The sequence below is a fragment of the Lissotriton helveticus genome, chromosome 4_2, assembly GCF_964261635.1.
Source record: "Lissotriton helveticus chromosome 4_2, aLisHel1.1, whole genome shotgun sequence".
In the NCBI taxonomy this organism is placed as follows: domain Eukaryota; kingdom Metazoa; phylum Chordata; class Amphibia; order Caudata; family Salamandridae; genus Lissotriton; species Lissotriton helveticus.
The window spans coordinates 117,152,033-117,178,126 of record NC_136064.1 but is presented as its reverse complement, the minus strand read 5'-3'; the positions used below and the strand labels follow the sequence as shown (position 1 = coordinate 117,178,126).

At 46.5% G+C, this 26,094-nt stretch overlaps 1 protein-coding gene across 1 annotated transcript in view; it reads right to left on the bottom strand.

The window, feature by feature from the left end:
- LOC144752072 (nicotinamide N-methyltransferase-like) overlaps positions 1-26,094 on the bottom strand; it is a 49,781-nt gene that overhangs the window by 1,245 nt on the left and 22,442 nt on the right. The gene's annotated exons all lie outside the window — the stretch shown is intronic.

The window sequence follows — 26,094 nt, the reverse complement described above, 5'->3', positions numbered from 1 at the left end:
GGTGTCCTAATATTCCAGCAGAAGGGGGAACAGCCTTTACGATGTGGCTGTTACACCGCGTGCCGTTACAACACGTTTTTTTCAACGCAAGTCGTTACAACGACTTGCGCTGGAGGGCGCTGCAGGACAAGGAATTTTTTAATTTACTATCCAACACCTTCCCTACTGTACATAGGCTGGTGTTTGAATAGTAACTTAAAACATTCCTAAGTCCGCACCCCCTCCAACGCAAGTCGTGGTAACGACTTGTGTTGAAAAAAACGCGTTGTAACGGCACGCGGTGTAAAAGCACGCGTTGTAAAGCCGTACAACCCAGCAGAAGTGGTACACCTCTCATTAACCTTAATCAGACACCAAGCATATGCACTGATTTCCAAGACAATCCTCTCTTCCTTCAAGTGTCTTCTGCACATATCCTGTGTAGCCTCAAAACAACACCTGTACATTGTGGACTTGATCCTCAATAATACCCTGAACATGATTTTATAACAGAATCCTGGTTAAATGACTCCTCCCATATGATAACAGACCCCGTCCACTAGTTGAAGTGCTACTCATTCACAGAAACTCATTTCAGTGCAATAATTTACAATATAAACAATTATCCACCTTTCAGCATGCAACATGCTACTGTATGCATGCCTTCAATGCAACATAGTACATGTAAGTGCCCAAATAATGAGAGCTCACTTCATAATGTCATCGTTTTAATGCATTGGTCAGGATCTGAAATAATTTTATTTTTCTCCTACCGTATTCCAATGCAAATCTGCACTCACAAGAGAACCACCCTCAACATTGAATGTATCACTCATTAATACAGATCCAGACCTTGGCACAATCAAAGTTAGTCTCTTATTCCAAACCCGAACATCTTTTAAAACTAGTACATGCTCTTTTACAGCTCGAGCTTGACCTGGTCCTTCAAAGAATGAACATTCTTTAGTCATGTGAATATTGTTTTTGTATTATTATTATTATTGGGGTTTCAGTCAGCATTAAAAAAACATGCATACAGCATGGTATGGTAAGCACTAATATGGATCATGCAGGTTACAGTGATATTCATGGATCATAAGGCATACTTAAACACAGAAATACAAATATGCATCCACTGATATATACTTGCAACCTAGTATGGAGAACTGGCATTCTTATATGTCATGTTGCCACTTTGGACGAGTGTCCCTCCTGCATGTTTCCACCTGTATCTCCTGTATCTCTTGGTCTGCAGGCCTGTAGTAATGCAGAAAAATATGTGTCCAGATGTTCCTGGTAGTGCCCCATATCAAGCAGCCACTACCTGGTAACTGAACTGTTTTTCTTTTTACTCCTGCCAGGCCGGGTGGAATTCACAGAATCACACTAGGCGGAACTCTATGAAAACAGCTAAACTTGAGGGTCTGGACCATGCAGGATTCTTGGTGATATCCTATCTAAACCTACCTCTAACCATGTTGAAACTTGCAGGTTGGGGGCAGGCTAAGATGTCATTTTGCTGGATCTGTGTGTTTCATTGGTGGAGATGGTGGTTGAGTGAGTTGGTGAGCTATGTTGCTTTTGTAGAGTAGCCTTGTTGTACAGTAGACATGGAGATGCAAAATTGTGAATAGTTGGCATGTTGCTTATTTTGTTTTCATCTGTTTCTGGTGAAAGATGTATGAGTTAGGGGTGGTGGTGCAGCATGTGGGTAATTTTGTAAGGTTCTAAATTGTCCCACGGGTGAGAGGCGGTTAGAAGAGAGCTGCTGTGATCCTGTGTTTGTGTTTAGAGTGGGGAAAGAGAGAAAGTTTGGCAGTGGAGTTGGTATGGGTGTGTATAATTGGTGTAGTCATGTGGGTGTATGTTTCTAGTTTGCCATAGAAAGTATTATGGTGTGTGTGTGTTTTGTTTTGGAAGAGTAGTGAGAGGAGGTGTTGATGTATTTGTTTTCTGAGAAGTAGTTGTTTGTAAAGTATTGTTGGTGAGTGGAAGTTGCAAGCTTAAGAGGGTGAAAATGTGTTTTGGAAAAGAGTGTCTGTGGTTTATGAGGGGAGATTAACAAGAGTTATGAGTGTTTGTGTTATATTTGATTGCTGGAAGACGTAATATGTGTGGTGCAGTGGAGTGTCATGATTATGTGGCTGTGTTTTTTGGGTAAAAAGAAAAGGAGGGTGTTGTTGGATAAAAGGTGGAAGGTTGAGTTTAGGTTTGGTAGTGACAGAACAGGGTTACTAGGAGGAATAAGAACAGGGAGAGATATAGTTAGATATGGTGTAGAATTGGATTGTGTTGGAGATGAGTGGATGGTTTAGTGGTATAGGATGGAGTGATGTTTATGTGTGAGTGAACGTACACATGTGTGGTAGGTATATAGGCATGGTTTGTGGAATTTTGTAGTGGGTGTTGAGGTATTGAAATATGTGTAAGGTGTGTTTGTAGTAAATGAGTAAAGTATGTTTCTGTGAATGTGTTAATATGTTTGTGGATGTTGATGGGTTAAGGTTTGTGCTGGTGAATGAGGAAATAGGCAGCATTTCTGGCCCTAGGCCCGACCGATCCCTACCAGGCTACAACAGGCAACTGCCCTAATCCTCTATCCCCTAGCCTCAACGCCTGGGCGGACACACCCTGAACCCTGGCCTTAAATAACCAGAGTTATCAGGTGACCCATTCGGCCAATGGGAACCTAGCCCATACCAATCACAACACTACCCCTAAGCCCAAAGACCAATAGGAAACCAGGCCATTACAGCCAATCAAAGCCCTCATCCTAGCAGTCTATCTGAATCAAAACCCTACTCCCTTGGTCCAATAGAAAACCCTAACCCCTAGACCTAAATCAAAAATCCTAGATGTATTTGCCAATCTGAACACTAACCCTAATCCCTATGTTCAATATAATCAATAACACAGGGACAAAGAAGAACCATAGACCTATCAGCCAATCATAACACTAACCCTAAGCACCATGGAAATTCCAGATACAGCAGCCAATCAGAGAACAGATATAATGTCCAATGGCAAACATATGTAATGATAGTGTGACCTCAAGCACAAAATGAAGACCAGTGGGCAGGCAGAGCTGCTCCTGATGTCGGAATCTCCTTGGATACAGACAGACCCAATGTCAAGAAAACAAAAACCTGAACCATTCCCAGTCGGGGTTCCGCAGCAACCACAGCACTGAGACTGTCCTCATCGCCGCCACCGACGACATCAGGACCCTGCTGGACAACGGCGAGACCGCAACACTCATCATCCTAGACCTCTCTGATGCCTTCGACACTGTCTGCCACTGCACACTATGCGCACGCCTCCAAGCCGCACGGATCCGAGACAAGGCTCTGGATTGGACCACCTCCTTCCTTTCTGCCAGAACCCAGAGCGTCCGCCTGCCCACATTCTGTTCCAAAGCATCCGAGATCATCTGCGGCTTACCCCAGGGATTCTCCCTCAGCCCGATGCTGTTCAACATTTACATGGCCCCGCTCGCACACGTAGCCCAACAGCATGACCTAAACATAATCTCATAAACCTAAGGTCGGGGACAATCGATATCTGCCCGGCGGTATTGCCTCTGTAACCCACGAGTTATTAATCAATGAAGAGGCAGGCGCTGGAGACTGGAAAGCAGGAAACAAGGTTTATTCTCTCCGGAGGAGAACACAACAAAACAGACAGCAGGTATCGTCATGAGGTGCTCTAACTTCCCTCTGAGGCCTGGCCCCTTATATACAGGTTTCATGGCTTTTATTACAGTTTACATATTCATGGCAATGCTTTGATGTACGGAAAGACATTCCCGGGATCTCCCCCTCGGGCCCGTTCCCACACACATTTACAGTAGAAGTCCCCACCCCGGTCACAACAGGTGATGATTATCGCGCAGCTGGATATTCCGCCGATTCATGGAATGTGGGAGGTTCGATTGGATCTCAAGGGGTGGGGGCTTTGATCAACTCGGGGGTCCTTTGATGAGGGGAGCTTCCTACTGTACGGAGAGGGGCGAGGAATAGTATCGGCAGAGCTAGGTGTTGGCCTGGGAGCAAGGAAGACAAACGGGCACAGGAAAAGGGGGTTTTTGTATCAAAGGGCCGGGGACTATAAAAAGAATGAAGGGAGGGGTCGCGCTGGGAACAGGATGGGGCTTTGAGGCAGAGCTGCGCTGAAGAGGGGTTTATGACTCAAAAGCATGTGCGAGCGAGGGGGGGGTTGGTCAGCGTGCAGGCTTGGTGAGGGCGAAGGGCTATGTCGGGGGCCAGTGGCATGCAAAAGGGATGGTCCTGATCGAGGCACCTAAAATGGCGGGCGCGCACGACAAAAGTGTGGCATCAGGGGAAAAGGCAAGATGGCGCAGATAATGTTCACCAAACCGTACTAATTTTCCACAGTCCTCCCTTTAACATATTCAAGACATCTTGCTAATCTATTTCCTATTCAAGTCTATTATGGTGGGCATAAGAAAAAAGCAGTAGGAACCCAGGTGAAGGAGTCGTAAACATTACATTTAAGATCTCTAGTTTTAGGAGGCGGGTCTATTGATAAACTTTGGTAAACTTGTTAGCAGGAAAGTCATAGTAATGTAATACAAAAAAATTCTGTAGCGGGCAGTGAGTACATTGCATACAGGTTATTATATACGGGCTCTATATATATCTGGTTGGGGCATAATCAATACAATGGTGGCTGGGAGAGAAACGAGACGTAGCAAAAACGATGATTGAGGGTGTCAATGTTCGAAGTTAATGAGTCCTCAGTACTGTTTGTCGTCCTTTGTTGGCGCTGTGGAGCACCGGCGGTGGAGCTAAGGGTCCAGCTCTATTCTAGGTCCCGTGTTGCAGGGCACGACCTTTTCCTCGCGTTTCTGGTCAAAAAGGTCTTTTTCGCCCTGTGTCTTTCGGAGTCGATAGTCAAGAAAGTTCAGATGGAAGACGAGTGTACAAATAGTCCATAGGGTAGGTCGGAGAAAAAAGGGGGATGGAGCGAAGGCCAGACCGAGGACAGACTAGAGGAACGGAAAATTTCAGGTTGGCGGGCTCATGACCGAGTTTAGGGAGCGGGGACCTTTCGGCACACATTTGAACATTAGGCATCGGCATCAGGTTAGCCCTTTCCTCTCACTTTGTCGGAAATAGTGCCTCGTCCTGCAGCTCCTTTCTGTCGCGGTCTTGCCTCGGCCAACGTCGCAGGTGTTCCAAGATCTGTAGTCAGGCCACGTGCTCCCACATCCGGTTCTTCTTTCCTCCGACAGTCGTACCCTTAAATGAGTTCGAAAAGACAGTCTTTAGAGAATTGGCAGAGGAAGGTAATCACATAAGTCTATTTCTCTCCCAGCTCCAGGTAAATGAGAATAGAAACGTCCGTTATATTAGGGTTCACAACTGACATATAAATGATCGATGGTGGGCCTGCTGGATTTACTACGACTTTCCTTCACAACTATTTATTATAGTCACAACAGTTCATCTGATGGAGACCCACCTTTGTAATACAAGCCTGACAAAGCTATACCATTCTCTAGGGGTTTATATTTACAAAGGGTGTTGCGAGCTATCAACATGGTACTAATAGGTATCTCGCTGAGGGACGAACATAGGCTAAACATTTTTCATCTTATCAATGCATCCTGCCTTTTAACTAAACATTTTCACTTTTCAACAAGGTTCATTGTAATGGTTTTCTTCGCTTAGGTCTAGTCTTTAACTTTGTAAAACATCATTCTGGTTCCTATGCAGCCTCTCGCGGCCTGATTACTAAATTAGAAAAGACAGGGGTCTCATGGGAAGAACAACTAGGGGCATAGAAAACTGCAGTGAGGGACTATCATCTTGCTTTGTGTTATGAGGGCATTATTTAGCAGAAGGCCACAGTTCGGTTGGTAAGCGTTCAGTGATATTTTTCGAATTCCCAACTCTGTAGTTCGCTCATCAACAAATTATTCCTAGGAACAATGGCTGGCCTGCGTTAGTTGTAAATTGACCCATCTCTTACAACCGGGGGTGAGGGACAGTAAAAATCTCATCTAGGGCAGCTGATACAAAACTGGGTGCGTCCTGGGAAGATGGGAAGGTTTCGATTGCCTTTACGGATTGGGGATTGCGACAATTCAGAACGGGGAAGGTCGCGTTATCTGGGGCACTCTATTCCATCAGGGGAGCCGCTGACATGTAGTTCCCTTATTACGGGTCAGATTAGGGAACCTCAGTCGTCTTACCTGTCCTTTCCCTTATGGTCAATTCTTGGTTTCGTCAATTTAGCAGAAAGGAGAGGTAGTGACACGGTCTCATGGTGATTTTATTACAGACAAGTTTTGTGCAAATACTGGCGGTATTTGGAGCCAATTGGGTGGTGCGCTAGGGGGGGCAGTACGCCAATTTCGGAGCTAATCGCTCGGAAGAGTGGGAGTGTGAAGGAGAGAGAGAGAGAGAGAGAGAGAGAGAGAGAGAGAGGAGAGAGAGAGAGAGAGAGAGAGAGAGAGAGAGAGAGAGAGAGAGAGAGAGAGAGAGAGAGAGAGAGAGCAACAGCAGGCTAAATAGTACACGTGCGACATGGAGAGTGGCAGTGTATTTAAGAAAGGCTATTTAATGCATTACACAGCAAAGGGCATTTACGGGTCTGCGTTAGAATCTTGAAAGCATGCAGTTTGAGGCGGATGAGCATTAGACAGGGTAGAGGGGACATGCTTTGAGAAAGAGGAAAAAAAGGGTACCACTGTGTCGCATTTTCTTGCATTCTTGGTCCTTCGACCAGTTGAGTCAACGCTTCAGTCACACACACACATTCTCTCATAGTTTCGAACATACGTGACATGGGTTCATTCGTGCAGCATGGGTTAAGGGTGATCATTTTTTATCAGATCATACTACATTTATGGGCTCGTTAGCTACGTGAGTAGTTTGTGGGCGTGCTTAGGCGCCACCTTGCAGCGTTGGTCCGCTTCGCGTATCGGACGGGGCGAGGCTTCAGATCCTCGCCATACCTCGGTTGCGGCCCCTGATGTAACCTGTAGAGGGAGGGAAAAGAGGGGAAGGGAGGGGGACAACATTCGCGCATATCAAATACGTGTATTTGAGAGTCCTTTACTTACCTCATACTCGTCTTTCCTCCTCGGGGTAGAATCCCTGGGGTATGGTTTCTGGAGTCGGGGGGGGGGGGGGCAGTGTGTCCTTATAGGTCGTGTGCAGGGAAACGTAAAAATGAAACCAGAGGTACCTAGTGCGAGGTATCTAGTTAGTAGATGTATCTCACTATCGGGGCCCTTAGATCTCCTTCAACGCTGTGACGTTCTAAGGTTCTTCAGTTCTTTGGTCAGCTCTGTTCCCTAATACCTTTGAGCGTCGTACTTTATAACATTTACATCGTTTTATTTTACCCTTCTTTTACATTCCATCATTTATACCGTTTCGTTTTACCCATCCTCAGAAGTCGAGGTCTTTCTCCATGCGAGAGTTCATGAGTCAGTCGCGTACCTTGAAGGCAGAGTATCGTGTCGTAGATCCGATCCTTCCTCCGGGGCTGGGCAACCATCTTCTAATAACCTTAAAGAGAGAGCAGAGTAGGGTGCACAGAAAAGAACTCTCCCGCCGATCCCACATTTTTAAATAAAGCATGCAGTACCCGTTCATAATTTCGAAAACCTTTATTTTGCAAAATCATTTCAGTACGTGGATTTATGAGGGTGCAATCGTATTTGGCCGGACACGGCAATGGCTAAAGTGCTCAGTGGGGGTGTTGTTTTGCAGCAAAAAACATTCTATCAAGTGGTTGGGGGATCGTGGGCATTTTATTTCATAATAGTCAGACTAGTGGCAATCAGATTTCCTATATGCATACCGTGTGCGTGCGTCATAAGCGAGGTTATACATCAGCTATAAAAATATAATACATCGTACATTTGTAATCAACATTTTTAGCGGGGTCCTTTTACATGTTCGTCGAGTAAACTCTCCTTCTTTCTCGTCAAGTGTACAAAGGATCATATACATGTCTCAGAACATCAAGTTTTTATTTAGCAAAAAGAAACACCACGAGGTGTTCGTAAGTTCCTATTGATACCGGCGCCATTTTGGGCGGGGCCGGGTCAGTCCGGAAGTAGCATCAGGAAAAAGTTTCCTACAACCGGCGGTTGGACCAGAGTCCTTTTCGGCAGTTCTAGAATTCATGCTAACAGAAGGAGTGGCAATGTCATGTTTATTTCGCTGGTGATCAAGGCAGTTGTCCCTTACCGGAAGCCTGCAGGGGCCGAGGGCTCCGCCGGGGACCTTTGTAGACTCTTCAAGGCTGTGGAGATGCTGTCGGAGGTGGGGGCTCGTGCTCCGGTGGGCGAGCGACCGAGTTATATTGCTGGACAAAGTTACTCTAGCGGCCGAGGCCCGCCTTCCAGCGGACCCAGACGCCATTTTGAGGCCCTGCAGCGGTCCCCTCTCGTCGAGTCTGCAAGAGTGGAAGAGACCTTTTTGAGGACAAATAGGGGATGGAACTCTGTGTTGTGGAAGCGGGACGTTCGGCTGGGGTGCGGCTGTGATGCCCCCACCTGGGGGGGGCGAGGGAGACTTGTTTGCGCCGTCTCCTTCTCCCGGTGCACTCCATGCTGCTCTTTTTCATCGGCCTGCACGAAGGTCTCTTCACCTCCGGTGCTCCCCAAGTCTCGTGCTCGGTGCTGTGGGAGTATGGCCACCTGCGGTGCACATTCGGTGCTGCACAAGTATCGGTGCAGCCATTGCATATTCAGTGTTCCGAAAATGTGGGCACCATTGCACGTTCGGTGCTGCGCAAGTACTGGGGCGCCACCATGGTATGTTCGGTGCTACGCAGGTATTGGCACCGCCGCCTGGCTGGGGGGGTTCGGCGTTGGGCCGGGGGCTGGGAGACCTCCTATCTATGGAGGTGGGAGAGGCTCGTCCGCGTCGCCTCTCCCTCCCAGCCCAACTTGGACTAAATTCCATGGAGGTACGAACAGGACATCCCGCCGTCCAGAGTTGCCGCGGCCATGGTTCATAACAGAAGTGGCGCCCGGCGTGTTGCTGCTGCCACAACGGAGGAGAAAAGGAAGAGGTGTCTCGTCCTTCTCTGGGCCGGGCTTCCTTAGGTTATCGGCTGCAGCCGGATCCAGCTGGCCCCGGTCCCTGGCCATGGGTGGTCGGACAGGGGGGGACATGTGGCGGGACTGCCTGCAACTATCCAGGGCCGCTGCGGCCGGACTCCGCTGGCCCCTGCCTCTCCTCCGGCTCCCCCATACGTTAAGATTTCCTGACCAAGTGTTGGCAGCAGGGCCTGCCTTATATGGGTTGCCGCCGGTTGGGCGTAGCCGTAACCCTGCCCTACTTTGGAAGGTTCCAGAATGTGGGGGGGGGGGGGCGAATGTTCTGTTGACTTTCATTTTCTACAGTTTACAGTTCTTGTTTCTAGCGTTATTGTTTCTTGCTTGTTATGTTAAAATAAAAGTTCGTGTTCATCAGTGGCTTACTGATTTCGTTTCCCATTCCTTTCTTTCCAGGTTGTTTTAGGCTAAAATTTCTGTTAACAGAGTTTATGTAACACGGAAGCACGTGCAGAGGGATGACGCAGATTCATACATTACGTACACACAAACTCAGACGGGGAGACAGTAAAAGTATGACACACAAGATCCAAAGACAAACATAAAAACAGTTATTGGCCATATTTATCTTTTTCCGTCTGTTAATTTAGAGCTAGGCTGGGTTCCCGTCTTTATATTGTCCGACCTAGGAAAACTCGAACATGTCGCTGAAACTGTTCAGGCGAAATCTGTGCCATCGGGCATAATCAAACGTGGTGGTTCTATCTGGTCTGTCCATGTGAGTCTGATTCTTCTTTGTCTTGCGCCTTTTCCCTTTCTGTCGGCCTGTTACTCCTGTCGGCCCTCTGCCCCTACTCACGCTCAGTAGAGTCGGGCATTGGGCTTTCCAGTGTCCGACATATCTACAAAAAGCACATTGGTCTGGCCCTAAGTCTGGTCGTCCTGTGCGTAGTGTCGGGGGATAACCTTTGGGTCGTGGTGTCCAGGGGTTGTCCTGTTGATATGTTCCTCTACCTGCTCTGTCCTCGTCTTTTTTCTGTCGTTGCATTGCCTCTTTTCGCCACATACCGAGACTGTCGAGCATAATAGGCGTTGTCTTATTAATACGAAGGGCTATTTCTAACGTTTCTATTTTATCAAGGTCGAAGGATCCTACCAGTGGCCACTGTTTGTCTTGACTTTCTTTGGTATACCTGTGCCACAATTTATTATAGGCTATGGTAACTAATCCATAGTTTATGAACATGTCCTTATTAGGGGTGCCTTCCAGCGGAGCTAGATGATCCACCTCTAACAAGCGGTCCGGGCTGAACCAATTATTAATCAGTGGGGAGAAGACAGACATGACGGCTCGCAACGAGGGACAAAAAGTCAGCACTGCCTATCTTATCACTGTGTGCAAAGACTAGACAGAATATTTCTATTCTACGTTGTTTGCAGGCAGTGAATACCTCATGAACCAATAACAAAGAATAACCAATAACAAAGAACAACCAATAATAAAGAACAATCAATAATAAAGAACAATCAATAATAAAGAATAACAAATAATAAATAACTAGAATTAAATCAATGGGGAGAGTAAGCAGGGGCGCAAAAGTCTGCGTCCTCTACCCTTTCACTATCCGTAAAGAGGAATCTGTTATTTCCTGTTTGCAGACAGAGAATCTCCAGAAGACAATTCGTGAACAGTAGTTCGGGGTCAAAGAACCCAGTTAATCAGTGTGGGAGAGGGAATCTCCTGAAAACCGTTAATAAATAATAGAATCAGTGGGGGAGAAAAATAGGCACGACGGCTGCGTTACCTATCCTTCACTGTTTGCAAAAGGGAAAGAGCCTACTGTTTCTCCGTGTGCAGACAGTGAATCTCCAAATAAGTCAAATAACGAGCAATACTAGTATTTCCTAAACAATCAAGCAATTATTTCGCAACTCGTCGTGTTTACACGACCTTACCCGGACCGTATGGACAGTTTCTTGTCTTCCGAATCCAGCGCCCGTTCGTCCTCTTTTTCTCGTATTTCTCACGGCACTCCTAATGGTTCCCAGTCAGGACCGTAGATCACTCGAGAGAGGTCTGTTCGGAACTAGTGAAGTTCGGATGATCGGCTGCCAGACGAGGGTCTATTGGGCAAGAGCTCTCCCGATCGTTGCAGTCGTTCACTCTGTCGTCGGGACCTCTCCCACTGGATCCACGAGTCGCTGATGGGCCCCACGCTTGGGACGCCAATTGTAAAAACCTAAGGTCGGGGACAATCGATATCTGCCCGGCGGTATTGCCTCTGTAACCCACGAGTTATTAATCAATGAAGAGGCAGGCGCTGGAGACTGGAAAGCAGGAAACAAGGTTTATTCTCTCCGGAGGAGAACACAACAAAACAGACAGCAGGTATCGTCATGAGGTGCTCTAACTTCCCTCTGAGGCCTGGCCCCTTACATACAGGTTTCATGGCTTTTATTACAGTTTACATATTCATGGCAATGCTTTGATGTACGGAAAGACATTCCCGGGATCTCCCCCTCGGGCCCGTTCCCACACACATTTACAGTAGAAGTCCCCACCCCGGTCACAACAGGTGATGGTTATCGCGCAGCTGGATATTCCGCCGATTCATGGAATGTGGGAGGTTCGATTGGATCTCGAGGGGTGGGGGCTTTGATCAACTCGGGGGTCCTTTGATGAGGGGAGCTTCCTACTGTACGGAGAGGGGCGAGGAATAGTATCGGCAGAGCTAGGTGTTGGCCTGGGAGCAAGGAAGACAAACGGGCACAGGAAAAGGGGGTTTTTGTATCAAAGGGCCGGGGACTATAAAAAGAATGAAGGGAGGGGTCGCGCTGGGAACAGGATGGGGCTTTGAGGCAGAGCTGCGCTGAAGAGGGGTTTATGACTCAAAAGCATGTGCGAGCGAGGGGGGGGTTGGTCAGCGTGCAGGCTTGGTGAGGGCGAAGGGCTATGTCGGGGGCCAGTGGCATGCAAAAGGGATGGTCCTGATCGAGGCACCTAAAATGGCGGGCGCGCACGACAAAAGTGTGGCATCAGGGGAAAAGGCAAGATGGCGCAGATAATGTTCACCAAACCGTACTAATTTTCCACACACCAACGACACTCAGCTGATCTTCTCCCTCACCAAGGAACCCATCACCTCCAAAGCCAACCTCCACGAAGGGATAAAGGCCATCGCCGACTGGATGAAGACCAGCCGTCTGAATCTGAACTCGGACAAGATGGAGGTCCTCATCCTCGGCTGCAACCCTTCAGCCTGGGGTGACTCCTGGTGGCCGACAGCACTGGGGGCAGCCCCAACACCCACTGACCACGCACGCAACCTGGGAATCATCCTCGACTCAACGCTTGCAATGACCAAGCAGGTCAACACGGTTTCCTCCACCTGCTTCAACACCCTCAACATGCTCCCCAAGATCTACAGATGGATCCCGACAAATACAAGAAAGACGGACTCCCAGGCCCTCGTCAGCAGTAGACTCGACAATGGAAATGCCCTCTACGCGGGAGCCCCGACCAAGCTCATCAAACAACCACAACACATCAAAAATGCCTCAGCACGACTGATCCTCGATGTACCATGCCACGGCCACATCACCCCCCACCTGAGAAACCTGCACTGGCTCCCCGTCGACAAGAGGATATCCTTCAAGCTCCTTACCCGCGCACACAAGGCACACTACAAGACTGGCCCACTCTACCTCAACAGACGGCTCTCCTTTTACATCCGGAACCGCCAGCTACGCTCCGCCGACCTCTCACTCGCCACCGTCCCACACATGCAAAGAACAACCACCAGTGGGAGATACCACTGAGCCTATGACAGACCCAAGACCTGCTGACCTTCAGGAAGATACTCAAGTCCTGGCTGTTCGATCAGTAGCGCCCCCCCCAGCACCTTGAGACCCTCGCAAGTATGTAGTCCACATGATTGATTGATTTATTGATTGAATGTTAGCCTATGGAAGGAAATTCAAGTTAATGGTAAGTATGGTAAGAATTACTTTTGAGCATCAGTACTGGGCTCAAATATGCAACACTGAGGTCTCTCCTGATAACCAGTGAGTAAATCATAATTTGTAGTACATCCAGTAAGCGCCACAGAGCTGCATAGCAGAGAGATGTAAAAAGGGGCACGGCATGCACCACCTCTCTGCAACGCAGTGCAGTGGCGCTTCCTGGAAGCACCTGGAAGCCCATGGTCCATCAGGTTTGAAGATAAATTTTTCCCCAACTTAAAACGTGCCACAGGGCGTGTTTGCACACGTCACGCCAGGCCCCGTCCCCTCCCTTCACCACTGTATAAACAGGCCCTGTCACCGTTCTTAGTTGAGAGATTAAGTCCCCTTCAATCCTAGGGATCCCTAGGGTCAAACTAGCCCACTAGGTACCTCCAGTAAGCACCACAGAGCTGCGTTGCAGAGAGGTGTAAAAAGGGGAGTGACCTCTGAACACCTGTCTGCAACGCAGCTCCCTGGTGAATACTGGACATACCTGTTGGGCTATTTGGCCCTCAGGGACCCTCAGTATTGAAAGAGAATTAATGCCCCAACTTAAAAACACACCACAGGGCACATTTGCACACTGATAAAGGAAGGGGGCGTGGCCTGAGGTGACATGTCTGCAAACACGCCCTGTGGCGCGTTTTAAGTTAGGGAATTAATTCCTCCTCAATCCTGTGGGTCCCTGGGGGCAAACTAGCCCACCAAATACCTCCAGTATGCACCAGGGGGCTGCGTTGCAGAGAGGTGTTCAGAGACAATGCCCCTTTTTACAACACTCTGCAACGCAGCTCTGTGGTGCGTACTGAAGGTACCTGATTGGCTAGTGGGCCCCCGGGGACCCTCAGGATTGACAAGGAATTAATTCCCCAACTTAAACAGCGCCACAGGGCGTGTTTGCACACATGTGAACTCAGGCCCTGCTCCATACCTTCACCACTGTGCAAACACGCCCCGTGGGACATTTTAAGTTGGGGGATTAACTCCCCTTGAATACTGAGGTACCCTGGGGTGCAACTAGCCCAACAGCTACCTCCAGTAAGTGCCACAGAGCTGTGTTGCAGAGAGGTGTAAAAAGGGGCGTGGCCTGAGAACACCTCTCTGCAACGCAGTCCCCTGGCGCAACTGGAGGTTCCTGGTGGGCTAGTTGGCCCCCAGGGGTACCCGGTATTCAAGAGGAATTCTTTCTCCCTCTGCAAAACGCGCCAGAGGGTGCGTTTGCAGAGTGATGCTGGTAGGGGGCGTGGCCTCCGGCACGATGCCGGTCTTTTTCTTTGTTTGAAGAAGGGGAGCGGTGTGGCACCCCGGGACACTGCAGGAGCCGGCCCTGGGGGTAGGGGTCCACCAGGCCATCAAAGGCTCCAGGAGGGGGGCCGCGGGCCCCCCTCCCAACATTTTTTAAGCCCTGGAGGTTGTTGGTCCCCGGGGCTGGGGGTTCCGTCATGGACCTCCCTATTTTAAATATTAGAGCCCCGGTGAAGTGGTGGTCCCTGGGGCACGTGGGGGCACTTGAGCCCCCCACACAGGTTTTTTTATTTTTATTTTACAGTTTGAAGCCACAGGGGGTGGCGGTCCCCGGGGCTGCTTTTTTTGGCCCTGAGTGTGGTTTGCTTCGTTATTTAAATATGCATTATATATATAGCAATTTGCATTGAAGAATGAGTGGATATATAAAAATAACGATTTGGATGGAGGATTTAGTAGCAGTGTAATTGACTGTTTACTTGACCAATTTATAGTGTCTCACTAAATATAGTGGATAGTGACTAAACTGTGTGAATATCTGTATCACATTTGTCAGTTGTTGTGTAAACTGGTTCTCCAGTTGGTTACTAGCTATGTGAAAGACTATATTAGTTATTGATTAGTCAAATGAGTATTTGTACGGGAGAGGGAATGTGTGTGTGGTTCAGTGGGGGGGGGGGTGTGACTGCCCAAAGATGTGTGAATAGTTGATTCACTAGATGTATGAAGTTAAACTACATGTTCTAACAGTTGTTTGGGTGAGTGAATATCTTTATGGGTGTGGTGATGAGCAGATATATTTCTCAATGGTACATGTCCAACAATCTAGAAAAATAAAAGGCAATGTATGTGTCAGATGTTGTATATAAATAGGTAAACATAAGACTCAATGATTGTGTGAGTGAATGTATGGATAACTGTATACTTGTAATAATGATTTTATAATTCACTAAGTATGACTTAGTATCTAAATGAATAGATGAAGTTGTGTGTAGCAAAGTAAATATGTAAGTATGATCCATTGTTTGCATAAGTGAGTAGGATGACTTCATATGTGAATAGGATGTGTGCTGGTGTGTAATGTCGATATAGGTGTATAAGTATTTTTGATAGTGTTCTATTGTTCATTGACAGCATGTATGAGTGAATCTACAGGTAAGTGATTAGATGTGTGTATACATCTATGAATCACTGAGTGGATTTTTAGATACTTGTATTGCTGTGACAATGGATTCAAATATGATACTCTGTATTTTACAAAGAGTGATGAAAGATTTTACTAGTGTATGAAAAGGTGTATGTGATTGTCACGTGGATGATGTCATCAGTGATGTCATCAGTGATGTCATTTGAGATGTCATCAGTAATGTCACTGACCATGTCATGAATGATGTAATATGTGACATCATCAGCAGTGGATTTCGGGTGCGCGAAATATAGTTAGTACAACTAACTATATAGGAGCAATTTCAATGGTTTTGTATGAGTGAAATGTCCAGCTAACTATAACACCCCTAAAACTTATAGTTTATTGAGTGAATTTTAAAGGTTTTTTAAATGCCAATTCCTAACTATATAAGGCCTTAAACCTTTGGTTTTTTCAGTGAATTTCAAAGGTTTTTTAAATGCTAATTCCTAACTATATAAGGCCGGAAACCTATGTTTTTTTCAGTGAATTTACAAGGTTTTTTAAATGCTAATTCCTAACTATATAAGGCCTGAAACCTATGGTTTTTTCAGTGAATTTCAAAGTTTTTTTTAATGCTAATTCCTAACTATATAAGGCCTTAAAGCCCACCAGGAATCTCCAGTATGCGCCAGGGGACTGCATTGCAGAGAGGTGTAATGAGGCTATTCCCCTTTTTACACCTCTCTGCAACGCAGCCCCCTGGCGTGTTTGCAGAGGGGTAACTAATTCCCCTTGCATACTGGGGGTCTCTGGGGGCCAACTAGCCCACCAGGAGCCTTCAGTATGTGCCAGGGGGCTGCATTGCAGAGAGGTGTAATGAGGCCACACCCTTTTTTACACCTCTCTGCAACGCAGCCCCCGTGAATGTTTGAAGAGGGGGAACTAATTCCCCTTGCATACTGGGAGCCCCAGGGGGCCAACTAGCCCACCTGGAACCTCCAGTATGTGCCAGGGGGCTGCATTGCACAGAGGTGTAATGAGGCTATGCCCCTTGTTACACCTCTCTGCAACGCAGCCCCCTGGCATGTTTGCAGAGGGGGAACTAATTCCCCTTGCATACTTGGGCTCCCTGGGGGCCAACTAGCCCACCAGGAGCCTCCAGTATGCGCCAGGGGGCTGCATTGCAGAGAGGTGTAATGAGGCCACACCCTTTTTTACACCTCTCTGCAACGCAGCCCCCGTGCATGTTTGAAGAGGGGGAACTAATTCCTCTTGCATACTAGGGGTCCCTGGGGGCCATCTAGCCCGCCTGGAGGCTCCAGTATGTGCCAGGGGGCTGCATTGCACAGAGGTGTAATGAGGCTATGCCCCTTTTTACACCTCTCTGCAATGCAGCCCACTGGCGTGTTTGCAGAGGGGGAACTAATTCCCCTTGCATACTGGGGGTCCCTGGGGGCCAACTAGTATGTGCCAGGGGGCTGTTTTGCTTTACCCCGGAGGGCGGTTGTCCCCGGAGCAGTGTGCGGTGGATTGGGCACCCCCCACACTTCTTTATCACTATGCCCCTGCGATTTGGTTCCCCTGGGGGGTAATTTTTTTTAAAAACATACTGTTTTTTTTTTTTAAAATGTTGGCCTTAGGGGTCCTTGTGTGACCACCTTAGCAGGCCTAGGTGGTCAGGGTGTTTCTACCCTGCCCCCTTTTTGTGTTCTACACATTTGTTTTTCTGCTTTCTTGTGCCTCAGTCTAATTAGCACAAGATGGCTGCCAACACTTTCTGGTTTGGAGTGTTGACAGCCAATAAGCATGCAGCTTTCTCAGAAAGGTACGCGCACCGTCCGCATACCGTCCGCGTACGTACGCGGACCCGTGCGCGCACGGTACGCGCACCACGCGATTTTTCGAAAATTTTTTTTTTTTTCCTTGGGGGGTCCTTGTGGGACCCCCTGAGCAGGCCTACCCTGCCCCCTTTTTGAGTTCTATATGTTTGTTTTTCTGCTTTCTTGTGCCACAGTCTACCGAGGCACAAGATGGCTGCCAACAATTTCTGTTTTGGAGTGTTGACAGACATTGGCAGCCAATCAGCATGCAGCTCGCGCACGCGAAGGTCAGCGCACGTCCGCGCACGTATACATAAATATATATATATTATATTTAGCTGGACATTTTACTCATACAAAACCATTGAACTTCCCCCGTTATAGTTAGTTGTACTCACTATAACTCACGCGCCCGCAATCCACTGCTGATGATGTCACATATTACATCATTCATGACATTGTCAGTGACATCACTGATTATATCACTGATGACATCTCAAATGACATCACTGATGACATCACTGATGACATCATCCAGTGAATGTGGTTTGCTTTGATATTTAAATATGTATTATAAATACACTACTTTGCATTGAAGAATGAGTGGATATATAAATATAAATGTGTGGATGGTGGATTTAGTAACAATGTCATTTATTGTTTCCTTGACTAATTTGTAGAGTCTCACTATATATAGTGTGTAGTTACTAAACTGTGTGAAAGTCTTTATTGCTTTGTCTTAATTGCTATGTTAAAGACTATATTTGTTATTGGTTTCTTAACTGAGTATTTGTATGGGTAAATGAATGTCTATGTGGTTTGGTGGGGGGGGTGTGATTGCCAAAAAATGTGTGAATAGTTTATTCAGTAGGTATATGAGGTTAAGACTACATGTTATAACAGTTGTTTCAGTGAGTGTATATGTTTATGAGTGTGGTGGTGATGAAATATTTCTCTCAATGGTACATCTCCATTAAACTTGAAAAAAAGGCAGTGTTTGTGACAGTTATATCTAATTAAGTGTTCCTAAGACTTAGTGATTGTATGAGTCACTATATGGATAACTGTATATACTTGTAATAGTGATTTTATAACACACTAAGTGTGAGTTACTATCTATATAAATAGATGAAGTGGTGTTTGTATAAGTGTGTAGGTGAGTAAATGTAAGTATAATCAATTGTTTGCATAAGTGAGAAGGATGTCTTTATAAGTGAATACAATGTGTGCTGGTGTGTAATGTTGAAATAGGCGTATAAGTATATTTGATAGTGTTCTGTTGATTATTCACTGCATATAACACTGAATCTATAGGTAAGTGATTAGATGTGTGTATAGTTCTATGAATAACTGAGTGGGTGTTTAGAAATTTTTATTGGTGTGTCAATGGTTTCAAATATGGCACTTTCTATTTTACAGTGAGTGATGAAAGATTATACTAGTGTGAGATGAGGTGTATTTGATTGTCACATGGATGATATCATCAGTGATGTCATTAGTGATGTCATTTGAGATGTCATCAGTGATGTCATCAGTGATGTCACTGACCATGTCATGAATGATGCACTTTTTGTGACGTTCCGGCGGCGCAGAAGACTGAGTGATATTTATCAGGCAGGACTAAGCCACTTTTTGTGGCGTAATCCTGCCTGATAAATATCAGTCCCTTTTCAGTCCCTTTAACGCAGTGTTCTGCGTTAAAGGGGTGTAAAATTGGTGTTGCTGGGGGCGTTCCCAGCAGCATCCATGGACTTGCGTAATTTATAGCATCCTAAAAAGTAAGTCTTTCAAAAATTAAAAAAGTATAGGACATGATAATCCAAATTAAAATGTTTCCCAAGAAAAGTCATAAACCGTGTCCGTGGGTCATATCTGCCCAAACGCCGATATTCCGAACAATTGAAAATAACTTTTCTTGAGAAACATTTTGATTTGGATTATCATGTCCTATACTTTGGAATTTTTGAAAGACTGACTTTGAGGATGCTATAAATTACTCAAGTCTGCCCGAATTGTGTGGGTAAAATTGATACCTAGTCACTTTGAATTAGAATGTACTTACGTCTCGTCTAACATTCGGAAGAAATATCTAGTTATATGACAACAGGATACCGACATAACTTGAAGGAAATAAGAACGCCCTGAAGAAGTTCTGTTGTACAGAACGAAACGCATCGGCTGGCTGTGGTACATAAACTTAAGGAAAATAAAAGCATTTGAAAATACACCAAGATTCAGCGCTTCAATAAGTACTCTAAGTGATATGATTTGATTGGACTTGTTGTGCAAATGGTGCTGTGCCAAACTTTGGAATATTCTCCACTACTCTCTACTACTCACTCTCTACTACTCCCCGACTCTCTAATACTCACTCTCTACTACTCATTCTCTACTACTCTACTACTCTCTACTACTCTCTCTCTACTACTCACTCCCTACTACTCACTATCTACTACTCTCCACTACTCACTCTCTACTACTCGCTCTACTTCTCACTCTCTACTACTCACTCTCTACTACTCTCTCTCTACTACTCTCTCTCTACTACTCTCTACTACTCGCTCTACTACTCACTCTCTACTACTCTCTACTATTATCTCTCTCTGCTACTCACTCTCTACTACTCACTCTCTACTACTCTCTACTACCCATTATCTACTACTCACTCTCTAATACTCACTAGTCAGTCAGTCAGTCAATTATCTTTATTCGATTATTAAAAATCATAAAAGAACGAGCATTAATACATAATAACATTTCATCAGAACACATGATAATACAGGTCAATATTTTGTTAAAAAACCCTGAACCCACAATGTACAAAATAAATTATGCATAAATATTAAAAATATTAAAATCAATGAAATATAAAAGAGTAATCATTAATCTGGAGCAAGGTGCCTGGTTCTAGAACAATGCTTATTTATACGTGCGCCTGCAACCAAAAAACTAGCAACATGAAATGCAACTTTTAAATTGGGAAGGAGTTGCAGGAGCATAATAGCTGGTTTTACCTGCGTAAAACCCAGATTGCGCAATATAGGAAGCAAGTATTTTTTTCTAATCTCAGTGTAATGGCCGCAGAACAAGATAAAATGAGTTGTATCCTGGGTAGAAAATTGATCACAATCGCATGGTTCGGCATTTTCAGGTCTACTCCATGTTCTAAAATTACCCAGGATGAAGGGAATCAGGTCCAGCCGAAATCTCGTTAGAAGGAAACGGTGGTATGGTTTAGTTACCGAAGAAAGATATGGTTCCATACCTGGGACAGATGTTAGCGTGCAATGTTTCCTAACCGTAGATTTATTTAACTCTGTTGCTTCCCTCTCCAAAACATAGAAATTTGTCAGGATAATTTTAACTGTTTTAATATCCTCCTGGTTTATCAAATGTGTAGAGGAAAAAAGTTCAGGTCGGCCAGCTAAAGTTAACTGCGTCTGAACGTATTTTAGCCACGGAATGGTATGAGCTCTATCCAGGGCTAAACAATCTTTTAAGATAGTATGATTTAATGTAAGCTCCTGGTTGAGCCAAATTTTCAGCCATCCAATAACCGGGGCTAGTTTTAAAATGTCGGTAATATAGCCCAGTCCAAGCTCTGTGTGTATAATATATGTGGAAGTTGATTGAGGGACGGAAAGCAGAGTTCTCAAAAATGTATTTTCTACTTTCTGGATTTTATCATGATTGGTGTACCCCCAAATAACAGAGCTGTATTGGGCAACCGACAGACATTTGGCTTTGTAGACCTTTAAAATGCTTTCCATGGGGCGGGCTCCGAGTTTTTTAGCAAAACCAAGCAACCCAGCGGCCGCTCTTGCCACAGCGTTGCTTTTAACGGAGTGCTGAGGGCCCCATGTGCCCTTTTCATCAAAGGTCACTCCTAAATAAGGAAAAGATGGAACTCTCCTGACCTCTTTCCCAGCGCAAAAAAATGTTTTTGACTTTCTTTTCCTGCCTGCGGCTCCTGCGATCATTACATGAGATTTTTCTGCATTGGTTTTCATGTCCAACGAGGACATGAAATCCCCAAAGGATATAAGGAGTTTGTTTAATGCCACTCCCGAACGTGCCAAGAGGACAGCATCATCCGCGTACAGGAGTACAGGAGTACAGGTATTTTTGTCTCGCCCGCACGCGGGATGTCGGTGTGGGAAGCTGCCAGGACTGCCTCAAGATCGTTTATATAAAGGGTGAAGAGAAGGGGGGCAAGGATACACCCTTGCCTAACCCCCCTCTTTGACTTAAAGTGGCAAGTACATCTTCCTTCCCTAGTCACTCTGACCGAGGTCTTAAGATCTCTGTGTAACTCGGCCAGATACTCAACCAAAGGAGCATCGATGCCCATGGTCAAAAGGACCCCCCACAGCTTAGCCCTGTTAACCAGGTCAAAAGCTGAGGAGAGGTCCATGAAGGCCATGTACAGGGAGCCCCCCTTGGCGATTGCGTATTTATTAATGATCAGTTCTAAATTTAGACACTGATCTAGAGTTCCTCTTTTGGCTCTAAAACCATATTGTGCATTTGCTAAGACACCCATTCCATCTAAAAGCTGAGTCAGTCTTCCTAAAAGGACTCTCCCCAAGATTTTAACGCTGGAATCAATGAGAGAGATTGGCCTATAACAGGCCGGGTCTGTTCTCTGTCCTTTTTTGAAAATCGGTATTATGGTGGACTTAACCCAGCTAGTGGGAAAAATAAAATCCCTTGTAGCATTAAAAATATTTGTGAGAATGTTGGCGCTTAGTTCAGGGGCACTCTTAAAGAAATCAGCGGGAACCCCGTCGGGGCCCGGTGCCTTTTTCGAGAGTGTGTCATTTATCGCTTTTTTCACCTCCTCTGTGCTAAAAGGAGGGATGGTGGTTACTGCTTCAGTGAGTTGCATTCCACGACCTGGAGTGATATCAAGGCAGCTATAAATATTACTGAAATGTGTAACCCACTGTTCATCAGGTATTGAGCAGTCTGCTCTCTGCTTCTCTAGTCCCACGAAATATGGATGATTTATTATCGCCCAAAATCTAGCGCTATCTCTAAGTATATCAGGCGACAATAAGTCATTCCAGGCCTCCTTTTTAATCTCAGATTTCCTCGTCCTGATAGCATAACTGTATTGTTTCCTCAGTGTTGCTATCAGTTCTTTATGTCTTGGTTTATTTTTTAAAGCTTTCAAGAGGATTGAGTGGGCCTTGGAACAATTTGAATCAAACCATTTGGGGCCCCTATGTATGTAAGGCTTTTTCTTTACGGTCAGGTCAAAATTGACCTGGCGGCAAATAACATTGAACGCCTCTATCATGGTGGTTGCAGAGTTATTATTATCCAAGCAGATTGCGACTTCCCCCTCGACTTTAGCCAGGGTGTCTTGTAGAAAGGTAATTGGGGTTACTTGGTCCCATTTCAGTCTGCGATTCTGATCTCTCAGGACTAAATCTATCACACATAAAGCTTCAATCACTCTCTTTCCCAAAACTCCCTGTGAAACGATCTCTAAAATTACAGGGTTGTGATCACTAAAAGCTGAAGTTTCTACCTTGTAATTAAGCACTTCAGGCAAAATACTGGACGATAAAAAAATATAATCCACAATTTTGCCTGTGTTGTTACCCACGTATGTTGGTAGCCTCGAGCCTGTATGGCTACTATATGATTCATAAAGATTAAAAATTGCTAGGAGCGATTCCAAAGCCTCTCCACGTGGTCAAAATGCGGAATAGAGGAATAGGGGGAAAAATCCTCGTGTTCCACACGACAATCCATATTGCATGGGTGGATATTGTAGTCACCCAAAAGGATCACCTCGAACCCATGAACACTGTTCTCACTGTGGGTAGACAGGAATTCCTCTAAAGATACCAAATGCTCATTCAAGATTTGACTGACGGGGGAATTATAAAAATTAACGAATAATATAGACTGTGAGTTTGGTGTAGATAGTTCAACCGCTAAGATGTTTGTTGAATTAGTTTTAATCTGACTTGGCTTACCTTGAATATCTAGGGAAATGTATATTGCCAAGCCCTCCTTTGCCCTTCCTGATTTGCTAGGTACTGCAGGTACAAAGAAATGGGAAAAGCCGTCCAGAACTAGTCTGTCTGACGTTTCCCAAGTTTCTTGAAAAACGAGAATGTCATTAGATTTAATAATCTCCAACCAGTTCTTATTGTTGAATTTGGTTCTAATGCCAGCGACATTCCAGCTCATAATTCTGCAGGCCCTAGTGCCTGTAAGTTTTGGATCTAATGATCTAAGAGCAAACGAAGGACCCTCACCGTTAGTATCTTTTCTGGGAGAGAGACAATCGTTTTGATCCATGAAGGATAAGGGGGCATAGCGATTAAATAATTGAAGAGGTTCTGCAAAAAGATTGTGCTGGGGTAAGAGGGGATGATGGACTACTGCATTATGCCTTATATCTTGCCCCCATCTGAGGTTTGAGTCCCAAACTCTGTCCCACCCTGGTGCAGGAGTCCTTGGATGGGTGACGTTCTGCTGTTCACCGTAAAAAAAACTTTAGGGTTAGGGGAACAACAGTACCCTGTCTGCGTTGTGGAGGGAATAGATTTGCAAGTATATTAGGAAGGACGTCTTGATTTGAGAGGCTCACTGCCACGCAGTCCCCTTTAAACTTTTTCGGCCGGTTTCCCAACCAGGGGACCCTAGTTGCTGACTTTATTACACTTGCCAGATGGTACTTTCCCCCTGGAGCTAACCGCATATTACTGGTTAACCAGTGCAGAGCCTTGCTTGTAAGAGAGGCAGGGCTTTCCACTGTTCCCCCCTCCAAAGGAGGGACATTTGCTAACACTAGGACCACTGGTGTGGCCTCAACTAAAAATTGTAGGGGGTCCGTTGAGTGAGCAATTACTGGGGGGAAGCTAACGGAGGGGGTACTGTCTGTTGGGATGTTATCTAACAGAGGGCCCTCACTGATAGTGGTCGATGAAGTTGATGGTTGGGGCGGTATGTTCTCATCAGGCGACTTATTCCCTGCGCCATCGCTTACAACCTCTCTGACCACATTTCCCCCTGTATTGTTGCTCAAGCTTGTGACTATCGTAGTTATGGTCTCTATCCCACCCGCAACCGAGGTGTGGAGTCCACCCAATCTCCTAATCTCTGCTTGTAGTTTGTCAATTTTTGATGTTAAAGGTTTAACAATGGCGTTAATTTTTAACTCAAGAAAGTCAGCAATTCTTTCAAAAAGAGCGTCCTCAAAAGTATGATTATGTTTATCTTCCACAGTATTTACTTGCTTTGACTTTGGAGTAATAGCCCTCTTCCTTCTTGTCCCCGGACGTGGACCACCCTGCTTGGGTGGGTTTTTAGTGCATAATCGTCTTGGCCTTGTGGCACGCCCTTTGGGTGTCTGTTCGTCAGATGAAACTCGAGTCTGTTTCTCCTGATCGGAGTCAATGTCAATGTCACTCTCAGCCTCTACGTTGGAAACCTCGGGGGCCGGGACTACGTTGACTGGTGTGCCACTTAATCCTTGGGAAATAGGGCCAGTAGTTATACCCTCCTGATGAGCTTCCTGCAAAATAGTGTCATCAATCAAAATAGAAGCAGTGGGGGACAAACAACGTAGGTATGGGGATTGGCTCAACCCCAACGAGTTCCTCCTCTGCGTGTTTATAATTTTCACGGTTTGGACAAGGTAATTGTCAAGAGTGTTTTGCGGAGCTTCCTTCGATTTCGTAGACATCTTTGCAAAGTACACTCAAACTCAGTCTTTATACGATTTTAAAAGTTAATAGGGGAGTCTTAGAACGAAAAGTCTTACTTGCAGTGATGAATCCTGCAGCGTTTCTGGCTCTGCCCCTGCCTCCTCCTGCCGATGAGGGCCGTAGAGGGCCCGCCCTTTGCCCGGGCTTCACCCCGGGCGTCCCGCGAAGCTGGTTCCTGGACACTTATGTGCGCCTCCCTGGCGCCCTCGCGGTGTCACAAGGCGCGCCGCCGCGTAGGCTGCCGGGATTTGTGGTCCCGGAGCGGCGGCGCGTGCAGTCTGATGGAAAGTGACTCTTGGCGGTGGCGGCGTGCTTCCAAGTGCCTAGCGGTGGCGGCGGCGTCTGGCAGGTAAGTGAAAAGGTCTCCCCCGCTTCGCCGGTTCCTGGACGCTTATGTGCGCCTCCCTGGCGCCCTCGCGGTGTCACAAGGACCGCCGCCGCGTAGGCTGCCGGGATTTGTGGTCCCGGAGCGGCGGCGCGTGCAGTCTGATGGAAAGTGACTCTTGGCGGTGGCGGCTTGCTTCCAAGTGCCTAGCGGTGGCGGCGGCGTCTGGCAGGTAAGTGAAAAGGTCTCCCCCGCTTCGCCGGTTCCTGGACGCCTATGTGCGCCTCCCTGGCGCCCTCGCGGTGTCACAAGGCGCGCCGCCGCGTAGGCTGCCGGGATTTGTGGTCCCGGAGCGGCGGCGCGTGCAGTCTGATGGAAAGTGACTCTTGGCGGTGGCGGCGTGCTTCCAAGTGCCTAGCGGTGGCGGCGGCGTCTGGCAGGTAAGTGAAAAGGTCTCCCCCGCTTCGCCGGTTCCTGGACGCTTATGTGCGCCTCCCTGGCGCCCTCGCGGTGTCACAAGGCACGTAGGCTGCCGGGATTTGTGGTCCCGGAGCGGCGGCGCGTGCAGTCTGATGGAAAGTGACTCTTGGCGGTGGCGGCGTGCTTCCAAGTGCCTAGCGGTGGCGGCGGCGTCTGGCAGGTAAGTGAAAAGGTCTCCCACTATTTACTAATCTCTACTACTCAATCTCTACTGCTCTCTGCTACTCACTCTCTACTGCTCTCTACTACTCACTCTACTACTTACGCTCTACTACTCTCTACTACTCACTCTCTACTACTCACTCTCTACTACTCTCTACTACTCACTCTACTATTCA